This window comes from Dendropsophus ebraccatus, chromosome 13 (assembly GCF_027789765.1).
Source record: "Dendropsophus ebraccatus isolate aDenEbr1 chromosome 13, aDenEbr1.pat, whole genome shotgun sequence".
NCBI lineage: Eukaryota > Metazoa > Chordata > Amphibia > Anura > Hylidae > Dendropsophus > Dendropsophus ebraccatus.
The window spans coordinates 3,323,007-3,343,501 of NC_091466.1; the positions used below are offsets into that span (position 1 = coordinate 3,323,007).

At 51.8% G+C, this 20,495-nt stretch overlaps 1 protein-coding gene across 1 annotated transcript in view; it reads right to left on the reverse strand.

Annotated features, from left to right (window-relative positions):
* The window catches only part of ZBTB7B (zinc finger and BTB domain containing 7B), a 57,414-nt gene extending 55,794 nt beyond the window's left edge, over positions 1 to 1,620 (reverse strand). The window contains exon 1 of the mRNA XM_069949729.1: positions 1,486 to 1,620. The gene's annotated coding sequence lies outside the window, so the exon portion shown is untranslated. The remainder of the gene's footprint in view (positions 1 to 1,485) is intronic.
* Between the last annotated feature and the right edge of the window lie 18,875 nt (positions 1,621 to 20,495).

A 20,495-nucleotide genomic window follows, 5' to 3' on the forward strand; every position in this document is an offset into this window, starting at 1 on the left:
GAGGTCTCCTATATACACATACAGTACGGCGGGGGTCTCCTATATACACATACAGTACGGCGGGGGTCTCCTATATACACATACAGTACGGCGGGGGTCTCCTATATACACATACAGTACGGCGGGGGTCTCCTATATACACATACAGTACGGCGGGGGTCTCCTATATACACATACAGTACGGCGAGGGTCTCCTATATACATACAGTACGGCGGGGGTCTCCGGTATATACACATACAGTACAGCGGGGGTCTCCTATATACACATACAGTACGACGAGGGTCTCCTATATACATACAGTACGGCGGGGGTCTCCGGTATATATACATACAGTACGGCGGGGGTCTCCGGTATATATACATATAGTACAGCGGGGGTCTCCTATATACATACAGTACGGCGGGGGTCTCCGGTATATATACATACAGTACGGCGGGGGTCTCCGGTATATATACATATAGTACAGCGGGGGTCTCCTATATACATACAGTACAGCGGGGGTCTCCTATATACATACAGTACGGTGGGGGTCTCCGGTATATATACATACAGTACGGCGAGGGTCTCCGGTATATATACATATAGTACGGCGGGGGTCTCCTATATACATACAGTACGGCGGGGGTCTCCGGTATATATACATACAGTACGGCGGGGGTCTCCGGTATATATACATACAGTACAGCGGGGTCTCCTATATACATACAGTACGGCGGGTGTCTTGGGGGTCTCCAGTATACATATATACTGTGCGGCGAGGGTCTCCGGTATACATATACACTGTGCGTCGGGGGTCTCCGGTATACATATACACCGTGCGGCGGGGGTCTCCGGTATACATATATACTGTGCGGCGGGGGTCTCCGGTATACATATATACTGTGCGGCGAGGGTCTCCGGTATACATATATACTGTGCGGCGAGGGTCTCCGGTATACATATATACCGTGCGGCGAGGGTCTCCGGTATACATATATACTGTGCGTCGGGGGTCTCCGGTATACATATATACTGTGTGTCGGGGGTCTCCGGTATACATATATACTGTGCGGCGGGGGTCTCCGGTATACATATATACTGTGCGGCGGGGGTCTCCGGTATACATATATACTGTGCGGCGGGGGTCTCCGGTATACATATATACTGTGCGGCGGGGGTCTCCGGTATACATATATACCGTGCGGCGAGGGTCTCCGGTATACATATATACTGTGCGGCGGGGGTCTCCGGTATACATATATACCGTGCGGCGAGGGTCTCCGGTATACATATATACTGTGCGGCGGGGGTCTCCGGTATACATATATACCGTGCGGCGAGGGTCTCCGGTATACATATATACTGTGCGTCGGGGTCTCTCGGCGGCAGCAGTAGCCGGGGTCAGCAGCGAGCGCAGTGAAGGGTTAATGGGCGGCGCTGACAGATGTCACCCGGTGAGGCGGCGGTGCTGCTGGCGGCTGATCCTCAGTAGGGGGGGCACTCACCTGCTGGCCTGGATTAGGGGGTCCGCTGCCCTGGGCTCGCTCTCCTGCCTGCCTGGCTGGGTGGGCTCTGGCTGCTCGTGGCCGCCTGCTCTCCCCCTGTGAGCTGTCCCTCCCTCCCTCCCCAGCCTGTCACACCTGTCCTGTCCCCTCCCAGCCTCACCTGTCCCTGGATACAGCCTCACCCAGCAGCAGCAGCAGCAGCAGACACTTCCTGGATGCCCGGGCCCCCCTCTACCTGGCCCTGACCAGCCAATTGGGGAAGGCGGCCCCCCAGCCGGCACCTCCCCCCTCCCCACCTGCCACAGGTTGTCACTGACTCCTCCCTGCCACCTTTAAACTCTGCCCAGCTGCCATCCTCATGGGGCCACCTTAACTGACAACCAGGAAGCGCTGCTCAGCCTGCGGGACACTGATTGGACGAGACGGGGGACGGACCGGAGAAAAGCCGTGCAAGGATTGGTCGAACCAGCTGACTGTCAGCCGAGAGGGCGGTGCCGCCGGGAGGATGACGATGGGGCTTCTGCTTTCTCTTAAAGCGGCAACAGGAAGAGCAATGACAGGAGGCGGGAGTGTGACACAGCAGTGAGGGGCCCGGGGCTGCCTCTATACAGGGGCCACAGTGCAGGGACTGGTGTATATACAGGTTATAGTGCAGGTACTGGTGTATATACAGGGGCCACAGTGCAGGGACTGGTGTATATACAGGACACAGTGCAGGGACTGGTGTATATACAGGACACAGTGCAGGGACTGGTGTATATACAGGATATAGTGCAGGTACTGGTGTATATACAGGGGACACAGTGCAGGGACTGGTGTATATACAGGGGACAGTGCAGGGACTGGTGTATATACAGGACACAGTGCAGGGACTGGTGTATATACAGGACACAGTGCAGGGACTGGTGTATATACAGGACACAGTGCAGGGACTGGTGTATATACAGGACACAGTGCAGGGACTGGTGTATATACAGGGGATACAGTGTAGGGACTGGTGTATATACAGGACACAGTGCAGGGACTGGTGTATATACAGGACAGTGCAGGGACTGGTGTATATACAGGACACAGTGCAGGGACTGGTGTATATACAGGGGACACAGTGCAGGGACTGGTGTATATACAGGACACAGTGCAGGGACTGGTGTATATACAGGATACAGTGCAGGGACTGGTGTATATACAGGACACAGTGCAGGGACTGGTGTATATACAGGACACAGTGCAGGGACTGGTGTATATACAGGGGACAGTGCAGGGACTGGTGTATATACAGGACACAGTGCAGGGACTGGGGTATATACAGGGGACACAGTGCAGGGACTGGTGTATATACAGGACACAGTGCAGGGACTGGTGTATATACAGGACACAGTGCAGGGACTGGTGTATATACAGGACAGTGCAGGGACTGGTGTATATACAGGGGACAGTGCAGGGACTGGTGTATATACAGGAGATACAGTGCGGGGACTGGTGTATATACAGGACAGTGCAGGGACTGGTGTATATACAGGACACAGTGCAGGGACTGGTGTATATACAGGACACAGTGCAGGGACTGGTGTATATACAGGGGACACAGTGCAGGGACTGGTGTATATACAGGGGACACAGTGCAGGGACTGGTGTATATACAGGGGATACAGTGCAGGGACTGGTGTATATACAGGGGCCACAGTGCAGGGACTGGTGTATATACAGGACACAGTGCAGGGACTGGTGTATATACAGGGGATACAGTGCAGGGACTGGTGTATATACAGGGGATACAGTGCAGGGACTGGTGTATATACAGGACACAGTGCAGGGACTGGTGTATATACAGGGGATACAGTGCAGGGACTGGTATATACAGGGGATACAGTGCAGGGACTGGTGTATATACAGGACACAGTGCAGGGACTGGTGTATATACAGGACACAGTGCAGGGACTGGTGTATATACAGGGGGCAGTGTAGGGACTGGTGTATATACAGGGGATACAGTGCAGGGACTGGTGTATATACAGGACACAGTGCAGGGACTGGTGTATATACAGGGGATACAGTGCAGGGACTGGTGTATATACAGGGGATACAGTGCAGGGACTGGTGTATATACAGGACACAGTGCAGGGACTGGTGTATATACAGGACAGTGCAGGGACTGGTGTATATACAGGACACAGTTGCAGGGACTGGTGTATATACAGGGACACAGTGCAGGGACTGGTGTATATACAGGACACAGTGCAGGGACTGGTGTATATACAGGACACAGTGCAGGGACTGGTGTATATACAGGGGATACAGTGCAGGGACTGGTGTATATACAGGACACAGTGCAGGGACTGGTGTATATACAGGACAGTGCAGGGACTGGTGTATATACAGGGGATACAGTGCAGGGACTGGTGTATATACAGGGGACACAGTGCAGGGACTGGTGTATATACAGGGGACACAGTGCAGGGACTGGTGTATATACAGGGGACACAGTGCAGGGACTGGTGTATATACAGGGGACACAGTGCAGGGACTGGTGTATATACAGGGGACACCGTGCAGGGACTGGTGTATATACAGGGGACACAGTGCAAGGGACTGGTGTATATACAGGACACAGTGCAGGGACTGGTGTATATACAGGGGATACAGTGCAGGGACTGGTGTATATACAGGACACAGTGCAGGGACTGGTGTATATACCGGACACAGTGCAGGGACTGGTGTATATACAGGGGACACAGTGCAGGGACTGGTGTATATACAGGACACAGTGCAGGGACTGGTGTATATACAGGACACAGTGCAGGGACTGGTGTATATACAGGGGATACAGTGCAGGGACTGGTGTATATACAGGGGATACAGTGCAGGGACTGGTGTATATACAGGACACAGTGCAGGGACTGGTGTATATACAGGACACAGTGCAGGGACTGGTGTATATACAGGACACAGTGCAGGGACTGGTGTATATACAGGGCACAGTGCAGGGACTGGTGTATATACAGGACCACAGTGCAGGGACTGGTGTATATACAGGACACAGTGCAGGGACTGGTGTATATACAGGACACAGTGCAGGGACTGGTGTATATACAGGGGATACAGTGCAGGGACTGGTGTATATACAGGACACAGTGCAGGGACTGGTGTATATACAGGACAGTGCAGGGACTGGTGTATATACAGGACACAGTGCAGGGACTGGTGTATATACAGGACACAGTGCAGGGACTGGTGTATATACAGGACACAGTGCAGGGACTGGTGTATATACAGGACACAGTGCAGGGACTGGTGTATATACAGGGGATACAGTGCAGGGACTGGTGTATATACAGGACACAGTGCAGGGACTGGTGTATATACAGGACAGTGCAGGGACTGGTGTATATACAGGGGATACAGTGCAGGGACTGGTGTATATACAGGACACAGTGCAGGGACTGGTGTATATACAGGGGACACAGTGCAGGGACTGGTGTATATACAGGGGACACAGTGCAGGGACTGGTGTATATACAGGGGACACAGTGCAGGGACTGGTGTATATACAGGGGACACCGTGCAGGGACTGGTGTATATACAGGGGACACAGTGCAGGGACTGGTGTATATACAGGACACAGTGCAGGGACTGGTGTATATACAGGGGATACAGTGCAGGGACTGGTGTATATACAGGACACAGTGCAGGGACTGGTGTATATACAGGACACAGTGCAGGGACTGGTGTATATACAGGACACAGTGCAGGGACTGGTGTATATACAGGGGATACAGTGCAGGGACTGGTGTATATACAGGACACAGTGCAGGGACTGGTGTATATACAGGACAGTGCAGGGACTGGTGTATATACAGGGGACATAGTGCAGGGACTGGTGTAAATACAGTGGACACAGTGCAGGGACTGGTATATATACAGGACACAGTGCGGGGACTGGTGTATATACAAGGGACACAGTGCAGGGACTGGTGTATATGCAGGGGCCACAGTGCAGGGACTGGTGTATATACAGGACAGTGCAGGGACTGGTGTATATACAGGACACAGTGCAGGGACTGGTGTATATACAGGACAGTGCAGGGACTGGTGTATATACAGGACACAGTGCAGGGACTGGTGTATATACAGGACACAGTGCAGGGACTGGTGTATATACAGGACACAGTGCAGGGACTGGTGTATATACAGGACACACAGTGCAGGGACTGGTGTATATACAGGGGACAGTGCAGGGACTGGTGTATATACAGGACACAGTGCAGGGACTGGTGTATATACAGGGGACACAGTGCAGGGACTGATGTATATACAGGACACAGTGCAGGGACTGGTGTATATACAGGACACAGTGCAGGGACTGGTGTATATACAGGACACAGTGCAGGGACTGGTGTATATACAGGACACAGTGCAGGGACTGGTGTATATACAGGGGATACAGTGCAGGGACTGGTGTATATACAGGGGACACAGTGCAGGGACTGGTGTATATACAGGACACAGTGCAGGGACTGGTGTATATACAGGGGACACAGTGCAATGACTGGTGTATATACAGGACACAGTGCAGGGACTGGTGTATATACAGGACACAGTGCAGGGACTGGTGTATATACAGGACACAGTGCAGGGACTGGTGTATATACAGGACACAGTGCAGGGACTGGTGTATATACAGGACACAGTGCAGGGACTGGTGTATATACAGGGACACGTGCAGGGACTGGTGTATATACAGGACACAGTGAAGGGACTGGTGTATATACAGGACACAGTGCAGGGACTGGTGTATATACAGCACAGTGCAGGGACTGGTGTATATACAGGACAGTGCAGGGACTGGTGTATATACAGGGGATACAGTGCAGCGACTGGTGTATATACAGGATACAGTGCAGGGACTGGTGTATATACAGGACACAGTGCAGGGACTGGTGTATATACAGGGGATACAGTGCAGGGACTGGTGTATATACAGGACAGTGCAGGGACTGGTGTATATACAGGACACACAGTGCAGGGACTGGTGTATATACAGGGGACAGTGCAGGGACTGGTGTATATACAGGGGACAGTGCAGGGACTGGTGTATATACAGGACACAGTGCAGGGACTGGTGTATATACAGGGAAACAGTGCAGGGACTGGTGTATACAGGACACAGTGCAGGGACTGGTGTCTATACATGGGATACAGTGCAGGGACTGGTGTATATACAGGACACAATGCGGGACTGGGTAATATACAGGCACAGTGGCAGGGACTGGGGTATATACAGGACACAGTGCAGGGACTGGTGTATATACAGTGGACACAGTGCAGGGACTGGTGTATATACAGGGGACAGTGCAGGGACTGGTGTATATACAGGACACAGTGCAGGGACTGGTGTATATACAGGGGACAGTGCAGGGACTGGGGTATATACAGGACACAGTGCAGGGACTGGTGTATATACAGGGGACAGTGCAGGGACTGGTGTATATACAGGGGACAGTGCAGGGACTGGGGTATATACAGGACACAGTGCAGGGACTGGTGTATATACAGGGGACAGTGCAGGGACTGGTGTATATACAGGACACAGTGCAGGGACTGGTGTATATACAGGGGACACAGTGCAGGGACTGGTGTATATACAGGACACAGTGCAGGGACTGGTGTATATACAGGACAGTGCAGGGACTGGTGTATATACAGGGGACACAGTGCAGGGACTGGTGTATATACAGGACACAGTGCAGGGACTGGTGTATATACAGGACACAGTGCAGGGACTGGTGTATATACAGGACACAGTGCAGGGACTGGTGTATATACAGGGGACACAGTGCAGGGACTGGTGTATATACAGGACACAGTGCAGGGACTGGTGTATATACAGGACACAGTGCAGCGACTGGTGTATATACAGGACACAGTGCAGGGACTGGTGTATATACAGGGGATACAGTGCAGGGACTGGTGTATATACAGGACAGTGCAGGGACTGGTGTATATACAGGACACACAGTGCAGGGACTGGTGTATATACAGGGGACAGTGCAGGGACTGGTGTATATACAGGACACAGTGCAGGGACTGGTGTATATACAGGGGACACAGTGCAGGGACTGGTGTATATACAGGACACAGTGCAGGGACTGGTGTATATACAGGACACAGTGCAGGGACTGGTGTATATACAGGACACAGTGCAGGGACTGGGGTATATACAGGACACAATGCAGGGACTGGGGTATATACAGGGCACAGTGCAGGGACTGGGGTATATACAGGACACAGTGCAGGGACTGGTGTATATACAGTGGACACAGTGCAGGGACTGGTGTATATACAGGACACAATGCAGGGACTGGGGTATATACAGGGCACAGTGTAGGGACTGGTGTATATACAGGGGATACAGTGCAGGGACTGGTGTATATACAGGACACAGTGCAGGGACTGGTGTATATACAGGACACAGTGCAGGGACTGGTGTATATACAGGACACAGTGCAGGGACTGGTGTATATACAGGACACAGTGCAGGGACTGGTGTATATACAGGACACAGTGCAGGGACTGGTGTATATACAGGGGATACAGTGCAGGGACTGGTGTATATACAGGACACAGTGCAGGGACTGGTGTATATACAGGGGACACAGTGCAGGGACTGGTGTATATACAGGGCACAGTGCAGGGGACTGGTGTAGATACAGGGACACAGTGCAGGGGACTGGTGTATTACAGGGCACGTGCAGGGACTGGTGTATATACAGGACAGTGCAGGGACTGGTGTATATACAGGACACAGTGCAGGGACTGGTGTATATACAGGGGACACGTGCAGGGACGGGTGTATATACAGGGACACAGTGCAGGGACTGGTGTATATACAGGACACAGTGCAGGGACTGGTGTATATACAGGACACAGTGCAGGGACTGGTGTATATACAGGACACAGTGCAGGGACTGGTGTATATACAGGGGATCAGTGCAGGGACTGGTGTATATACAGGGGACACAGTGCAGGACTTGGTGTATATACAGGGGACACAGTGCAGGGACTGGTGTATATACAGGACACAGTGCAGGGACTGGTGTATATACAGGACACAGTGCAGGGACTGGTGTATATACAGGACACAGTGCAGGGACTGGTGTATATAACAGGACACAGTGCAGGGACTGAGGTATATACAGGGGACACAGTGCAGGGACTGGTGTTTATACAGGGGATACAGTGCAGGGACTGGTGTATATACAGGACACAGTGCAGGGACTGGTGTATATACAGGACACAGTGCAGGGACTGGGGTATATACAGGGGACACAGTGCAGGGACTGGTGTATATACAGGGGATACAGTGCAGGGACTGGTGTATATACAGGATACAGTGCAGGGACTGGTGTATATACAGGACACAGTGCGGGGACTGGTGTATATACAGGACACAGTGCGGGGACTGGTGTATATACAGGACACAGTGCAGGGACCGGTGTATATACAGGACAGTGCAGGGACTGGTGTATATACAGGGGATACAGTGCAGGGACTGGTGTATATACAGGGGATACAGTGCAGGGACTGGTGTATATACAGGACACAGTGCAGGGACTGGTGTATATACAGGGGACATAGTGCATGGACTGGTGTATATACAGGGGATACAGTGCAGGGACTGGTGTATATACAGGGGATACAGTGAAGGGACTGGTGTATATACAGGACACAGTGCAGGGACTGGGGTATATACAGGACACAGTGCAGGGACTGGTGTATATACAGGTGGACACAGTGCAGGGACTGGTGTATATACAGGAACAGTGCAGGGACTGGTGTATATACAGGGACACAGTGCAGGGACTGGTGTATATACAGGGACACAGTGCAGGGACTGGTGTATATACAGGAACAGTGCAGGGACTGGGTATATACAGGGACACAGTGCAGGGACTGGTGTATATACAGGGGACACAGTGCAGGGACTGGTGTATATACAGGACACAGTGCAGGGACTGGTGTATATACAGGACACAGTGCAGGGACTGGTGTATATACAGGGGACACAGTGCAGGGAACTGGTGTATATTACAGGACACAGTGCAGGGACTGGTGTATATACAGGACACAGTGCAGGGACTGGTGTATATACAGGACACAGTGCAGGGACTGGTGTATATACAGGACACAGTGCAGGGACTGGTGTATATACAGGACACAGTGCAGGGACTGGTGTATATACAGGACACAGTGCAGGGACTGGTGTATATACAGGGGATACAGTGCAGGGACTGGTGTATATACAGGATACAGTGCAGGGACTGGTGTATATACAGGACACAGTGCGGGGACTGGTGTATATACAGGACACAGTGCGGGGACTGGTGTATATACAGGACACAGTGCGGGGACTGGTGTATATACAGGACACAGTGCAGGGACTGGTGTATATACAGGACAGTGCAGGGACTGGTGTATATACAGGGGATACAGTGCAGGGACTGGTGTATATACAGGACACAGTGCAGGGACTGGTGTATATACAGGGGATACAGTGCAGGGACTGGTGTATATACAGGACACAGTGCAGGGACTGGTGTATATACAGGACACAGTGCAGGGACTGGTGTATATACAGGACAGTGCAGGGACTGGTGTATATACAGGGGATACAGTGCAGGGACTGGTGTATATACAGGACACAGTGCAGGGACTGGTGTATATACAGGGGATACAGTGCAGGGACTGGTGTATATACAGGACACAGTGCAGGGACTGGTGTATATACAGGACACAGTGCAGGGACTGGTGTATATACAGGGGACACAGTGCAGGGACTGGGGTATATACAGGACACAGTGCAGGGACTGGTGTATATACAGGACACAGTGCAGGGACTGGGGTATATACAGGGGACACAGTGCAGGGACTGGGGTATATACAGGGGACACAGTGCAGGGACTGGTGTATATACAGGACACAGTGCAGGGACTGGTGTATATACAGGACAGTGCAGGGACTGGTGTATATACAGGGGACACAGTGCAGGGACTGGTGTATATACAGGACAGTGCAGGGACTGATGTATATACAGGACACAGTGCAGGGACTGGTGTATATACAGGACACAGTGCAGGGACTGGTGTATATACAGGACAGTGCAGGGACTGGTGTATATACAGGACACAGTGCAGGGACTGGTGTATATACAGGACACAGTGCAGGGACTGGTTTATATACAGGACACAGTGCAGGGACTGGGGTATATACAGGGGACACAGTGCAGGGACTGGGGTATATACAGGGGACACAGTGCAGGGACTGGTGTATATACAGGACCAGTGCAGGGACTGGTGTATATACAGGGACACAGTGCAGGGACTGGTGTATATACAGGACACAGTGCAGGGACTGGTGTATATACAGGACACAGTGCAGGGACTGGTGTATATACAGGACAGTGCAGGGACTGGTGTATATACAGGACACAGTGCAGGGACTGGTGTATATACAGGACACAGTGCAGGGACTGGGGTATATACAGGGGACACAGTGCAGGGACTGGGGTATATACAGGGGACACAGTGCAGGGACTGGTGTATATACAGGACACAGTGCAGGGACTGGTGTATATACAGGACACAGTGCAGGGACTGGTGTATATACAGGACACAGTGCAGGGACTGGTGTATATACAGGGGACACAGTGCAGGGACTGGTGTATATACAGGATACAGTGCAGGGACTGGTGTATATACAGGGGACACAGTGCAGGGACTGGTGTATATACAGGGGACACAGTGCAGGGACTGGTGTATATACAGGACACAGTGCAGGGACTGGTGTATATACAGGACACAGTGCAGGGACTGGTGTATATACAGGACACAGTGCAGGGACTGGTGTATATACAGGACACAGTGCAGGGACTGGTGTATATACAGGATACAGTGCAGGGACTGGTGTATATACAGGACAGTGCAGGGACTGGTGTATATACAGGACACAGTGCAGGGACTGGTGTATATACAGGACACAGTGCAGGGACTGGTGTATATACAGGACACAGTGCAGGGACTGGTGTATATACAGGACACAGTGCAGGGACTGGTGTATATACAGGGGACACAGTGCAGGGACTGGTGTATATACAGGGGACACAGTGCAGGGACTGGTGTATATACAGGACACAGTGCAGGGACTGGTGTATATACAGGACAGTGCAGGGACTGGTGTATATACAGGGGATACAGTGCAGGGACTGGTGTATAAACAGGACACAGTGCAGGGACTGGTGTATATACAGGACAGTGCAGGGACTGGTGTATATACAGGGGACACAGTGCAGGGACTGGTGTATATACAGGACACAGTGCAGGGACTGGTGTATATACAGGGGACACAGTGCAGGGACTGGTGTATATACAGGACAGTGCAGGGACTGGTGTATATACAGGGGATACAGTGCAGGAACTGGTGTATATACAGGACACAGTGCAGGGACTGGTGTATATACAGGGGACACCGTGCAGGGACTGGTGTATATACAGGACACAGTGCAGGGACTGGGGTATATACAGGGGACACAGTGCAGGGACTGGTGTATATACAGGACACAGTGCAGGGACTGGTGTATATACAGGACACAGTGCAGGGACTGGTGTATATACAGGACACAGTGCAGGGACTGGTGTATATACAGGGGACACAGTGCAGGGACTGGTGTATATACAGGGGATACAGTGCAGGGACTGGTGTATATACAGGGGACATAGTGCAGGGACTGGTGTATATACAGGACACAGTGCAGGGACTGGTGTATATACAGGACACAGTGCAGGGACTGGTGTATATACAGGACACAGTGCAGGGACTGGTGTATATACAGGACACAGTGCAGGGACTGGTGTATATACAGGACACAGTGCAGGGACTGGTGTATATACAGGACACAGTGCAGGGACTGGTGTATATACAGGATACAGTGCAGGGACTGGTGTATATACAGGACTCAGTGCAGGGACTGGTGTATATACAGGGGATACAGTGCAGGGACTGGTGTATATACAGGACACAGTGCAGGGACTGGTGTATATACAGGGGACATAGTGCAGGGACTGGTGTATATACAGGGGATACAGTGCAGGGACTGGTGTATATACAGGGGACATAGTGCAGGGACTGGTGTATATACAGGACACAGTGCAGGGACTGGTGTATATACAGGACACAGTGCAGGGACTGGTGTATATACAGGGGACATAGTGCAGGGACTGGTGTATATACAGGATACAGTGCAGGGACTGGTGTATATACAGGACACAGTGCAGGGACTGGTGTATATACAGGACACAGTGCAGGGACTGGTGTATATACACGCCACAGTGCAGGGACTGGTGTATATACAGGACACAGTGCAGGGACTGGTGTATATACAGGACAGTGCAGGGACTGGTGTATATACAGGACACAGTGCAGGGACTGGTGTATATACAGGGGACAGTGCAGGGACTGGTGTATATACAGGATACAGTGCAGGGACTGGTGTATATACAGGACACAGTGCAGGGACTGGTGTATATACAGGACACAGTGCAGGGACTGGTGTATATACAGGACACACAGTGCAGGGACTGGTGTATATACAGGATACAGTGCAGGGACTGGTGTATATACAGGGGATACAGTGCAGGGACTGGGGTATATACAGGACACAGTGCAGGGAGTGCTGTGTAGGGGCCCCACGTATTGGTGTATACAGCTGTCAGGCTCCAGTGATGATGTCACACGTACAGATGACATATGGCTTTGGCCACGTGCGGCTATGTTGAGGGATCTGTGTGGATTGTGCTTCATCCCGGCGTCTACCACAGGTGAGTGGCCCCGGAGGTGCGTGACTAGGAGGGCCCCAGCATACCCAATGAGGCTCTCAGGTATAACCTTGTCTGCAGAGCTAGCACTCTGTTACCATAGCCGGATACACAGCGCTGCGCCCGGCTGTGTCATATCTTATAATGATCCTCCCTCCCCCCGCACGCAGGGAGGGATTACAGGACGGACCAGTTCTGCAGCATCCCCTCCATCCAACATGTCTCCCCTCCCCCAACCACCCGCTGGGCACAGCAACCTGTCCTGTCTCCACCCTCACCTGATCTCACCCACCTGACTGCAGGTGCCAGCCCTCTGCCACACAAACAAGCCCCAACACAGGGCCAAGCCATGCAGTCATGTGACAAAGTAAGTGCCCCCCATGTGAAGCTGTACAGAATATAATACAGTGTTTAATATCCATATCTGCCACATCCTGCTGTGGATAAGTAAGTGCCCCCTCTATAAGTAGTAGTACTAGTAATGGCATCATGGTCACAAAGGATCTTGCAGGAATCGTCTTATTTCGGATGTGTGTTGGTTGTTTCGGTGGGCCGGGATCCACACTGATCGATGACCTTTCATGTGGAGGGTTCTAGATTCCAATCAGTCAGGAGAAGGATACATAACGCCACCAAACAATGTCCGGAAGATGTTCTACGAGTGGGCACCAGACCAGGTTATCTGAGCAAGATCAGCCCAAGATGCCGGAAGATCTCCCGAAGAAGCCCGGAATTTCATTCTAGAACCTACAGAAAGCTCTCATGACTACAGCAAGGACATATAAGACATCTGTTAGAAGCCCAAGCTTTATCCCTGGTCCTACAGGAACATATCATGGCTATTATACGTCTAGGACGAGACCATCACTGTCCAACAAGATCAACTAAAGAACGTAAGATCAAGAAAAGGCCTTTCCTTGCCCCAACGTACATAGATAAAGCAGCTGCTTCCCGACCGAGAGGGATTGGTGTCAATGGAGGACTGAGGCAGAGCCGAAGGTGGACTGTATAAAGATGGCTTCTCCTTCAGGCCTCCAGTTCTGCTATTATCTCAGCATTAAGTGCAAATACAGTGCCAGTCATCAGGGAAGACACGGTGCAAATTGCTGGTTATCACTGGAGAAGTCAAGGAAGTATTGGATGGCCTTCGGACCCTTCAGACAAGGTCACATGAGCTTGTCTCGATCCATTTCTAGACCTACATATGAGATCACATATCCAAGGAAGGGCAGTGAGGTCTCTTAAGGGGCTGTTGTCTTATTTAGCGTAATAAACACAATTTTAATAATTGTACAGATCTTGAGAAACGACCAGGATGTCACCTTAGTGCTCCACCATGTAGGTATAGAGAAGATCCTAGAATATATCATTACCAGAAGATCTTGTGGGCCATAACTGGATAACAAGGGGCATAACTACATACTCAAAGTGCCCATCACGAGTATTCAGAGCCGTCCGTCATTCATTCATCACTCTCATGTTTTAGCTTGATGAAAAATCTTGGGCTGCAAGAAGATAACCCACTCGTAGGGTTTTATTTCTTGCTAAAAGTGTCAGCATTGTCAGTACAAAACCCAGCAAGGCCACATAATGGAGAGCTACAGGTTGGAACAGTGGTGGATGAGGAGCGTCAGACACCAAAGGACGTTGTTATTCCATTGTCTCCGTTACAGTCTCTGTCTTTGACATGCTTCTGCCGCCCAGTCAGACCCAGAAGGAGATTGCTGGTGGACTTCTGAAAGGCAAGTGTTGTTGGTGGGTCGCTGTGTGTAGGGTCATAAGTGGCATGGCGTATCAGATGACCTGTGGCAGAACCTCACCGTTTACAGAGGGTGAGGCATTTCAAGCTCCTTTGCTAGAGGTCAAAGTTATTAGACTTTGTGGAGCATGACCCAGAAGAAGTCAGAATGGCAGATATGGTGATGTTATCAGAGAGGGTAGCTTCCCCTACTTACCCAAGGTCCTGGAGCTTCTGGGCTTCACTGACTTCCTCTTGTTCCCACAGTATAGGCACATGTTGTTATGCCTGTGTTGGCTTACGGCATCAGAAAGGTGACTACCTTTACCAGCTTTTCCATGAAGACAGGAACAGGGGTCTATAAAGATCTACAGAAGGGTTTGGAAGCCTCTGCACCAGTCCAACAACATCTGCTTCCCATTGCCTAAGAGCCTCATGTCGGTTTGGTTGGCTAACCTAATAAGATTATCCAGGGATGGGGTGTGGGGCAGTCACGACTAGCCAACTTATCCTTTACATGACCGACTAAACCTTTCCAGAAAGAAACCACAACTGCTATTCAACTCTGTACAGAACTAGTTAGCGATCATTGTGGCTTCATGATGCACACTGACTATGGAGGAAGCTGCAGAAGAGGCAATAAGGATCTTAACACTCTCCTAAGGATGGCTAGGAACTCTTGCAGACTGGACCTCACAGTGTTGAGTCGTTCACCGAGTGGAGATGTCCAAGCAGATGTCTCCCTGGACTGGTATGAGACTTCATGTGCCATGTGTCCAGGAAGACAAATGATTCTGAACTTTAAAATGAATGGTGCATTGGTTAATGCATCTTCTGCACAACGTAGGAATGCTGCCATAGTGAGACGGTAAATCTAGACTGGAGAGCTTGTAGAGGAGACCCTGTCCTTTGGGTGGTGCCAGTATGGCCGGAGCAAGGGTGCGAGGACTTCCAACCAAGATAAGATTTGTCCTTTGTACGTATAGTGATCACTGACCCCAACGTGTAGTGATCACAGATACAGTCTTTTCCTCTATATGCCAGAAACTCTCTGTACCTGATTACTGGTGGCTGAAAAAGCCGGATGCAGCCGTTAGGAGTCCTGAAAAACATGGATACAGCCTATGGCTGCATGAAACTTCTTCAGCCACTGGTAATGAAATGTCGTGAGTTCCTGGCTGAGACGAACCCACTGTGCTTAAGGTTCGTTCATCTCCAGAGGTGATCACTATTCCCGACCTGTCCTCTGTGTAGTGATCATGGACCCCAATCTGTCCTCTATGTGTAGTGATCACTGATCCCAGCCTGTCATGTATATGTAGTGATCACTGATCCCGACCTGTCCTCTATATGTAGTGATCACTGATCCCGACCTCTCCTCTATGTGTAGTGATCATGGACCCCAATCTGTCCTCTATGTGTAGTGATCACTAATCCCAGCCTGTCATGTATATGTAGTGATCACCGATCCCGGACCTGTCCTCTATATGTAGTGATTACTGATCCCAACCTGTCCTCTATATGTAGTGATCACCAATCCCGACCGGTCCTCTATATGTAGTGATTACCGATCCCGGACCTGTCCTCTATATGTAGTGATCACTGATCCCGACCGGTCCTCTATATGTAGTGATTACCGATCCCGGACCTGTCCTCTATATGTAGTGATTACTGATCCCGACCTGTCATCTATATGTAGTGATCACAGATCCCGGACCTGTCCTCTATATGTAGTGATCACCGATCCCGACCTGTCATCTATATGTAGTGATCACAGATCCCGCCCTGTCCTCTATATGTAGTGATCACCGATCCCCACCTGTCCTCTATATGTAGTGATCACCGATCCCCACCTGTCCTCTATATGTAGTGATCACTGATCCCGGACCTGTCCTCTATATGTAGTGATCACAGATCCCCACCTATCCTCTATATGTAGTGATCACTAATCCCAGCCTGTCATGTATGTGTAGTGATCACCGATCCCGACCTCTCCTCTATGTGTAGTGATCACTGATCCCGACCTGTCCTCTATATGTAGTGATCACTGATCCCGACCTGTCATCTATATGTAGTGATCACAGATCCCCCACCTGTCCTCTATATGTAGTGATCACTAATCCCAGCCTGTCATGTATGTGTAGTGATCACCGATCCCGACCTCTCCTCTATGTGTAGTGATCACTGATCCCGACCTGTCCTCTATATGTAGTGATCACTGATCCCGACCTGTCATCTATATGTAGTGATCACAGATCCCGACCTGTCCTCCATATGTATTGATCACCGATCCCGGACCTGTCCTCTATATGTAGTGATCACCGATTCCGGACCTGTCCTCTATATGTAGTGATCACCGATCCCAGCCTGTCATGTATATGTAGTGATCACCGATCCCGACCTGTCATCTATATGTAGTGATCACCAATCCCGACCTGTCATCTATATGTAGTGATCACCGATCCCGACCTGTCATCTATATGTAGTGATCACAGATCCCGACCTGTCCTCCATATGTATTGATCACCGATCCCGGACCTGTCCTCTATATGTAGTGATCACCGATCCCAACCTGTCCTCTATATGTAGTGATCACCGATCCCGACCTGTCCTCTATATGTAGTGATCACCGATCCCGACCTGTCCTCTATATGTAGTGATCACCGATCCCCACCTGTCCTCTATATGTAGTGATCACAGATCCCGACCTGTCCTCTATATGTAGTGATCACCGATCCCGACCTGTCCTCTATATGTAGTGATCACCGATCCCGGACCTGTCCTCTATATGTAGTGATCACCGATCCCGGACCTGTCCTCTATATGTAGTGATCACCGATCCCCACCTGTCCTCTATATGTAGTGATCACCGATCCCGGACCTGTCCTCCATATGTATTGATCACTCCTCCTATACTAGGCACATAAGTTAGTGAAGCGGTGTCCTCCACGTGTCACACTTTTCCAGTTATCTTTGGTCTTTCCTGCGAGCGGCAGCTGGAAGACATATATAGATATAGCACAGAGCGCCAGGAGGTAGAAGTCGCCCACACCCCCCACCCTATGTGCCAAACCACAGCCCCGTTCTCAGCTCAACTTCACAGACACCCCACTTCCCGGTGAAAACCCAGCTGCACACACCACGAAGACCACCAGACAGGAGAGAAGACAACCTCCGTCAGTAAGACTTCCGCCTGAGCCTATATATAACTGAGCCTGTGATGTGAGGAGCACAAACCGCAGGACCCCACATTACAAGGGAGAGAGAGGCTGAGATTGGGCGGGGGCGGCCGGAAACAAAGGGCCAAGAAGGTGCAGAGACTGGTGTGCAGGGGGAATGGTGCCACACGGATCTACTCTGGCTATAGGTCACACGTGTAGCTCCTCTCCAGGAGGGAAAGAGACGGCTCTCTAGTGCCACCTACTGGACCTCAGTCATCCCTGTCATACCTGATGGGATTATTAGCCAAATCACAATCCCCTTCAAAAGATAGAGGCCTCCATGTGTGCCCCGCTATCCAGGGGCTCGCACCACATTCAGTACGGAGCACAGGTCTACAGGGACTGCCGTGTCAAGACAAAGGGGGAGATTTATCAAAGGGGGTAAAATTTACACTGGTGCAAACTGCCCACAGCAACCAATCACAGCTCGGCGCCCACAGCACCCAATCACAGCTCGGCGCCCACAGCACCCAATCACAGCTCGGCGCCCACAGCACCCAATCACAGCTCGGCTCCCACAGCAACCAACCACAGCTCGGCTCCCACAGCAACCAACCACCGCTCGGCTCCCACAGCAACCAACCACCGCTCGGCTCCCACAGCAACCAACCACAGCTCGGCTCCCACAGCATCCAATCACAGCTCGGCTCCCACAGCATCCAATCACAGCTCGGCGCCCACAGCATCCAATCACAGCTCGGCGCCCACAGCATCCAACCACAGCTCGGCTCCCACAGCATCCAATCACAGCTCGGCTCCCACAGCATCCAATCACAGCTCGGCGCCCACAGCATCCAATCACAGCTCGGCGCCCACAGCATCCAATCACAGCTCGGCGCCCACAGCATCCAATCACAGCTCAGCTCCCACAGCAACCAATCACGGCTCCCACAGCATCCAATCACAGCTCGGCGCCCACAGCATCCAATCACAGCTCGGCTCCCACAGCATCCAATCACAGCTCGGCTCCCACAGCATCCAATCACAGCTCGGCTCCCACAGCATCCAATCACAGCTCGGCGCCCACAGCATCCAATCACAGCTCGGCGCCCACAGCATCCAATCACAGCTCGGCGCCCACAGCATCCAATCACAGCTCGGCTCCCACAGCAACCAACCACCGCTCCCACAGCATCCAATCACAGCTCAGCTCCCACAGCATCCAATCACAGCTCAGCTCCCACAGCAGCCAATCACAGCTCGGCGCCCACAGCATCCAATCACAGCTCGGCTCCCACAGCAACCAACAACCAACCACCGCTCCCACAGCATCCAATTACAGCTCGGCTCCCACAGCAACCAACCACCGCTCCCACAGCATCCAATCACAGCTCGGCGCCCACAGCATCCAATCACAGCTCGGCGCCCACAGCATCCAATCACAGCTCGGCTCCCACAGCATCCAATCACAGCTCGGCTCCCACAGCAACCAACCACCGCTCGGCGCCCACAGCAACCAATCACAGCTCGGCTCCCACAGCACCCAATCACAGCTCGGCTCCCACAGCATCCAATCACAGCTCGGCTCCCACAGCATCCAATCACAGCTCGGCTCCCACAGCATCCAATCACAGCTCGGCGCCCACAGCATCCAATCACAGCTCGGCTCCCACAGCATCCAATCACAGCTCGGCGCCCACAGCATCCAATCACAGCTCGGCTCCCACAGCATCCAATCACAGCTCGGCGCCCACAGCAACCAATCACAGCTCGGCTCCCACAGCATCCAATCACAGCTCAGCTCCCACAGCAACCAATCACGGCTCCCACAGCATCCAATCACAGCTCGGCGCCCACAGCATCCAATCACAGCTCGGCGCCCACAGCATCCAATCACAGCTCAGCTCCCACAGCAACCAATCACGGCTCCCACAGCATCCAATCACAGCTCGGCTCCCACAGCATCCAATCACAGCTCGGCGCCCACAGCATCCAATCACAGCTCAGCTCCCACAGCAACCAATCACGGCTCCCACAGCATCCAATCACAGCTCGGCGCCCACAGCATCCAATCACAGCTCGGCTCCCACAGCAACCAATCACAGCTCGGCTCCCACAGCATCCAATCACAGCTCGGCGCCCACAGCATCCAATCACAGCTCGGCGCCCACGGCATCCAATCACAGCTCGGCTCCCACAGCAACCAACCACCGCTCCCACAGCATCCAATCACAGCTCAGCTCC